The sequence below is a fragment of the Peromyscus leucopus genome, chromosome 3 (genome assembly GCF_004664715.2).
Source record: "Peromyscus leucopus breed LL Stock chromosome 3, UCI_PerLeu_2.1, whole genome shotgun sequence".
NCBI lineage: Eukaryota > Metazoa > Chordata > Mammalia > Rodentia > Cricetidae > Peromyscus > Peromyscus leucopus.
Window position 1 is genome coordinate 67,446,291 of NC_051065.1, and position 7,177 is coordinate 67,453,467.

Below are 7,177 nucleotides of genomic sequence, written 5' to 3' on the forward strand. Positions count from 1 at the left end.
CTGATCACTCTGGGCCAGGGGCCAGGACCAGCTCTGACCTTGCCCAGTCTGTGAGCAGATCACTGCTCAGACTCTGTTGAGTTTGAGTTGTTGTTGGTTTTTTTTTTTTTAAACAACGTTGACAGTCCTGACCTCACCCACTGGACTGTGGAGTTCTCCATTACTATATGTTCATGTTGTTTTTGGCCCAGTGGATCCTGGGTTCATGTCTGACCTCCTGGGTGGTACCTGGGACTTCTCTTGAATATGAGAACTCTGGCCATTAATCTGGGCCACACTCACTTTTCAGGCACAAATCCTAATCAGCTGGTGTTTAGCCCCTCAGCAACTTTTCCTTGGTACTGGGGATTTTGTCTAGTCTATTGAAACCTCTGTGTGCTGGCGGTCAACCTTGGAGTCTACACACACAAGTGTTTCCCAGAGAGCATTTCTATGGGAGGCTTCAAATCTAGCCCTGGCTTCTTCATGCTGTCCTGGGTTGATATGAGAAAAAAGCCAGGCAAATTAGAGGAGGCTTGCAGTATGTTGTATGTTTCTCCTCCATTTCGTTTCCCACAGAGTGTGAGGTGGTGCTGGTTGTAGCTCCCTTCAGATCTATGGTTGAGGAGGCCCATCTTTGTCCCCCATCTAGAAGGGTGCAAACTACTCTGTTTCTTACAACTTGAGGTTTGCTGGACAGAGTAACCAGGGAGAGGAGCAAAGGCTGTACTCATGGTTTCTAAAACACTGGGCCTGTGCTCTATTTGAAAACACGCTGTGATCTAACTCCAGAGATGTTGAATTGGGTTCTTTAGGGGTATTCACATTCTGGGGGGGTCACTATCATGAATATGATAAATGATCTGATAAAGTAACACCCCTGGAGTGTTCCCCTCACGAGCCAGGAACAAGCTCTCAGCAGACAGGAAACTTAGGGTCTTGAACTTGGACTAATAGCCTTCAGATCTGAGAGAAAACAATTTCTGTTCAAGAGAAGCCGCTGGCCTGGGTCATCTCGTTTTTTGCAGCCCACATGTGTTCAGTTAGTCCCTGGGATGAGGAGCCTGGAGACACTTGGTGAACTCCAGGGAGGGAGCACTCATGGGAGCACCACCCTCACAGCCCTCTAAGCAGAAATCACCAGGGTCTGAGATCCAGGGCCAGTGGCTTGGGGGTGGCTGCCAGGGTGCCTCAGTTCCTTTCAGGAACATCTGATCTGTAAATGTAGGAGGCTGGAGGCCAGGTGCAAACCTTCATGGTTTTGAAGTGTCTTATAGATCCGTGTGTGTGTTTCCGTGCCGGACCCCTGGCCTCCGTGTACCCACAGTTAGAAATGTGGTGGTCATTTGATCACCAGGGCAGTCCTATTGAGAAGCAAACATCTGGGAAGATGTTCGTGTTGTCATCATCATGGAGGACTGGCGTCACCAGAGTAAGGGCCTGCTGGAATGAATTGGCTCCCTTGTACCATGTGACAACATGGTGTTTATTGGTCACTACTGTTCTACAATGCACCAGGTGAGAGGACGACAGCAAGGTGTGTGAGAAACGAGATTCCAGATCTGGCATCTGGCTCTTCATCTTTCCACCTGCAGAACTGAGAAAGTACATTTATTTCTTATTTCCTTTTCTTCTGGTTGATTTCTTAGTCTATGATACTCCATTGAAATGCATACTCATCACATACAGTTCTATAACTTTATTCTGACTTGGTGTAGAGGACAAAAGTAATATCACCTTTGTCTCCAGATTTTTACTTCATTTTCTTACTTCAGGTGGGTATTAATTTGAGAAACCACATTAATACAATTTTAGTGCTGTAGCTATCGACTTCATAAGGTCATTGTTACAGACTATTGCCATTGATTTGATGGTGCAACAGAACTTGATGGTAAGATCCTATTGCCCAATTGGTGACCTAATTCTTAAGCATCTGATCTTATGGGCCCCTGCTCATAAAAACAAAACAAAACAAAAATTAGAGTAACCAAACACTTTCTGATTGGTATGAGATCCAACCCACAGGGGTAAAAGCATGCTTCATACTGTAAATCTGGACTATAATCTGTGGCTGGCAAACTCACAGACCGCCAGGGTGATCCTACCACAATCACTAGTTAAACGATCATATCGAACTGCCCTCTGAATTCACATCTCTATGCTCGTAGGTTACTGAGCTCTCAGACCTCATCAGAGAAGTCACTTAGTGTGGCGAGTTGTGCTGAACACTCTAAACTGTCAACATTGGAGACTAAGTGTCAATGGAGTTCTCAGGCACATATGTGGTGTTTATATTACACCTCCTCTGAGTCTGGGAGACCATTCTGCGATAGAGAGTGGAAAGATTTTAAGAGGCAGAGGTCACAGAGAACTAGAATAAAACAGTGTCCCCTGTTTATGACAGTCTTCCTGCACTGAGGAACTCTGAGAGGTTACGATATTAGCTCTTACCTGTGTATGTGGTCTTTGGTCCTATTGGTTGCTTGGTCTCTGAAAGGTAGTCCTGCCACTGTGCTCTTCAGACAGAATGCTTTTCTGGTTTTTGTGTCCAGCTCTTGAGTGGGTAGGGTTTTATTCCTGATTCTGCAGCCCAAGGTTAGAGGAAGGTGATAGAAACAGCCACTTTGTATAGCACAGTTCTGGTGTTAGGTATTGGCCAAGTAGGTAGGTGTTGTGGGATATTATTTTAAGATGAGTTACATTTGTTTGTTCTGTGGGACATTTGTCTAATGATGCAAAGATGTGTTGCATTCTTTTATGTTGCATTTGTTAAACTCTGTGAAGCTGTGTTACTTTGCCTGCCTAAAACACTTGATTGGTCTAGTAAAGAGCTGAACAGCCAATAGGTAGGCAGGAGAAACGTTAAGTGGGACTGGCAGGCAGAGAGAATAAATAGGAGGAGAAATATGGGAAAAGAAGATTAGAGAGCAAAAAAAGGAGGAGAGGAGGACATCAGGGGCCAACCAACCAGCTACACAGCATGCCACAGAGTAAGAAGTAAAGAAAGGTATACAGGAAGAGAGAAAGATAAAAGCCCAGAGGCAAAAGGTAGATGGGGTAATTTAAGTTAAGAAAAGCTGGCTAGAAATAAGCCAAGCTAAGGCCAGGCATTCATAAATAATAATAAATCTTTGTGTGTGTTTATTTGGGAGCTGGGTGGCAGGTCCCCCAAAGAACAAAGAGCCAAAAAAATAAAGAGTAAAAATAAAAACCAACAACAGACAGAGACTTGGCCACGCACCACATTTAACCCTGTTGGGCCTCCTAACAGGTTTCAGGTTTCAGACTAGTCACAATCTTCCCTTCCCCAAGCAGGAGGTGTGTCCACAGAGTTGGGGGAGGGGCAGTGCTGGCAACTCTCCTGCATGCTTCAGTTCGCCTTTTCATTCTGTTACACTAGAGCAGGAACTGTGGTTTCCACCTGGTTTCTTCAGTTCTTGTGAGGGTAATCCGATGTGTGACTAGCTTGGTGTCCATGAGGGGAGAGGACCATTGAAGGATGTTGGCCAACCCCACCTTCCCCTGCTTGTGCCCTGAGCACATCTGGAAGGATGGGGAGCAACACTGAGGAGCCAGGCAAGGGCACCTTTAGTAGGGAAAGCCTGAGCGCACTGAGGACAGAAAAGGTCTGCTTTATTTAGTATAAGGTTCCAGGCAGGGGATGAATGGTAGGGGAGAATTTTGTATAAAGTCAAATGTCTTTAACTAATTTCTTTGGGGGAAACATGGACTCACTGAAGAATTTTCAGCAGCTTGAGCTCCCTGAAAACCCATTTCTACCTTCCCATGAGGATAGGGAGGCTGAGAAAAGGAGTCGGGAGATGCAGAAGCCCATCGTAGGGTCGTGGTCGTGGACTGGAGCCTGTGGGAGTGTTTGTGAGATTAGTAAGGGCCATGCTCTGGACTTGGTGACCAAGTACAGGTAGAGTAAAGCAGTAGAATAGCTCCTGCGTGCCTGGCCCAGCATGGTGTCTCCCTTTCTGCAGCTTCATAGACCTGAAGTTGACCTGGGGCAGCACTGTACATGACATCCATAAGGACGTAACTTTTTAAGGTATCAGCTGAAAATGAGAAAAGGGATCCATTGGTACACACTTGGGCCATTTCTACTTTTGATATTTTTATTTAGTTGACTTTAAATTAAGTTGATTTGTTACTAATGGAACTGGAGACAGACTTAAAGCAAAGCTGGGCAGTTAAATGGAGTGAGAATAGACCACTTCATGTGTACTTACTACTTAAAGAACCGGAGTGTCATCTCCTCAGTGTGTTTTCATGAACACCTGTTCCTTGGAATGCACAGCACAGGACCCTTGGGTTAGATGTGAAATAGCGAATGTTAACTTGAGACTGAGCATCAGACAGAACAGAGTATGAAAAGGGCCACAGGACAGAGGCTTGTTCAATGTTACTTAGCTCACGCTTGCCCAAGTGTGAGTTTCCCCACATAATATTTAGCAACTTATCCCTGTGAAATCAGGGTGGAGATCAGTTTTTGGGGGATACTGAGTTCTGCAGTCCTTAATCTCATGTTTAAAATGGCAGCATTAGTGAGTAGTGGAAAGAAAGCTGGGTTTGAAGTCACCTGTTTTATGACACAAATGTCTGTCACTGCAAAGGTGAACAGATGTGTCCACTCTCATGTGGGTGGTCTGTGTGTGGCGGAGCGTGTAATCCTCCACAGTAAGGACACCAGCAGAGGAGTCACGGAAGAGGGATCAGAGGTTAAGGAAAGACATTGTGCTCCATGGGGAAGCACAGTGAAATTCTGCTGGTTGGAAGCTGGAAGAAAAGGAGAAATAAAGAAAACTCAACGTGAAGACTTTATTAAAATCATTGATGAAATGTTCAAGAGTTTGGGGTCAGGGTCTTGACACTGAGAGGACTAAGACTCTGAAACATCTTTGACTACGTCAAAGGGAAACCTCTGGCCCACATCATAGCGCCACCACTACGTCATCTTAGCATGTGTTTTAATGTCAACCTCGGAAACATTTCTTTTTTTATACTTACTTGTTTTAAAAATATGCATTTCTTTCATTTAAAATGTGTTTGTGTGTGTGGTGTATGTGCACATATGTGTGGGTATACACACCAATGCACACATGTAGTAGATGCAAGAGACAGACCTGTGGTGCCCTACTCTATACTATTGTCCTATTTTCTTGAGCCGGGGTCTCTCACTGAACCTGGATCAAGCTCTAGTGACTCTCCTGTCTCCCCCACACAGAGGTCATAGGTCATAGACACATGAGGCCACAACTGACTTTTTACTTATGATCTGGCTGTTTGATCTCAGGTCCTTAGGCTTGTACAGCTGAACCCTCTTCCCAGCCCCAGCGAATTTCTTTTTCTTTTCTTTCTTTTTCTTTTTTCTTTGGTTTTTCGAGACAGGGTTTCTCTGTGTAGCTTTGTGCCTTTCCTGAACTTACTCTGTAGCCCAGGCTGGCCTTGAACTCACAGAGATCTGCCTGCCTCTGCCTCCTGAGTGCTGGGATTAAAGAAAGGCGTCCTCCACCACCGCTCGGCTCCCAGCTAATTTCTTGGCCTTCCCCAAATACTCACTTTGAATCCTCCGCCTATACAGCGTACATTGGTATAGGCAGACTGCATGCAAGCTCTATTTTTGCTTTAAAGGACCACCATACTGATTTCCACAGTGACTGCTTACATCCCCACCAATACTGTGTATGAAGGCTTCTTTCGCCAGTATCTTGGCCAGAATGTGGAGTTAGTGCTTATTGATTTCCATACTGACTGTGGCAAGATGGAATTTAAGTGACTTGAATATGCTAATGGATAAAGATTTTAGATGTGTTTATTAGCCATTTGTAGTGTGTGTGTGTGTGTGTGTGTGTGTGTGTGTGTGTTATCTATTTGCCTGTAAGTGTGGAGACCCTGAGGTTCATTCACAGCTGGTGTACTTCCTCAATTGCTTTCTTTCTTTTTTTTTTTAAAGATTTATTTATTTATTTATTTATTTATGTATACAGTGTTCTGCTTGATGTGTCCCTTCTGGCCAGAAGAGGGCACCAGACCTCATTACAGATGGTTGTGAGCCACCATGTGGTTGCTGGGAATTGAACTCAGGACCTCTGGAAGAACAGCCAGTGCTCTTAACCTCTGAGCCATCTCTCCAGCCCCTCAATTGCTTTCTTTATTTCTTTGTTTACTTACTTTTGAGGCAGGGTCACTCACTAAACCTGATGCTCATTGACTTGCTCAGGCTGGCTAGCCAGAGAGCTCCAGGCTTCTGTCCTCCATTTCCCCTGTGTGGAGGTTGCAGGAGTATATTCCCTACCCCTGGCTTTTTACGTAGGTGCGGAGAATTCAGACTCACGGTCTGTCTCCTGCTTGCATGACCGGCCGGTGCTTTACTAACTGGTGGTTTGAATGAGAGATGTTTACACAACTCACATGGCAACCCTTGGTCCACAGTTTTGATGCCATTTGGGGAGGTCTAGGAGGTACGGTCCTGCTGGAGGAACCACACCACTGGAGGAGGAGGCTTCGAGAGTCCATAGCTTTGCCCGACTTGTGGCTCACTCTTTGCTTGGTGTTTGAAGAGGAAGATGTGATCGCCCGGCTTCCTGCTCCAGCCACCATGCCTGCAGCCTGCGTGCCTCCCTGCTTTGATGCACTTTGAGCATTCTGCACTGTGAGCCTCGATAAACGCTTCCCTCTATAAGTTGCCTTGGCGCCGGCATTTTAATCCCAGCAACAGGAAGTAACCACTGCACTGAGGGAGCCATTTCCTCAGGCCCCACTTATTTTTCTTTTGAGAACCGTCGCTTTAATCCGTTTGCTCATTTGTTGGCTCAGTTATTTGTTTTGGTGTTTGGTTTTGAGTTCTTTGTATGCTCTGGATATCGATCCTTTTTCAGATGAATAGCTGGCGAAGCTTCCCTCTCATTCTTCAGGCTGACTCTTCACTCTGGTAATTGTTTCTTGTGCTGTGCTTTTTAATCTGTTACAGCCCCGTTTGCCAATTCTTGCTGGTATTTCCTGAGCAATTAAAGTCCTCTTCAGAAAGTTATCACCTTTGTATACATTCGAGGTGTTTTTCTTACGCTTTCCATCAGTCGTTTCAAAGTTTCTGACTTCAAGTACTTTGATCCCCTTTGAACTGATGTTTGCACAGGACGAGAGACAGGGATATAGTTTCATTATTTTACACGTGGATATCCAGTTTTATCAG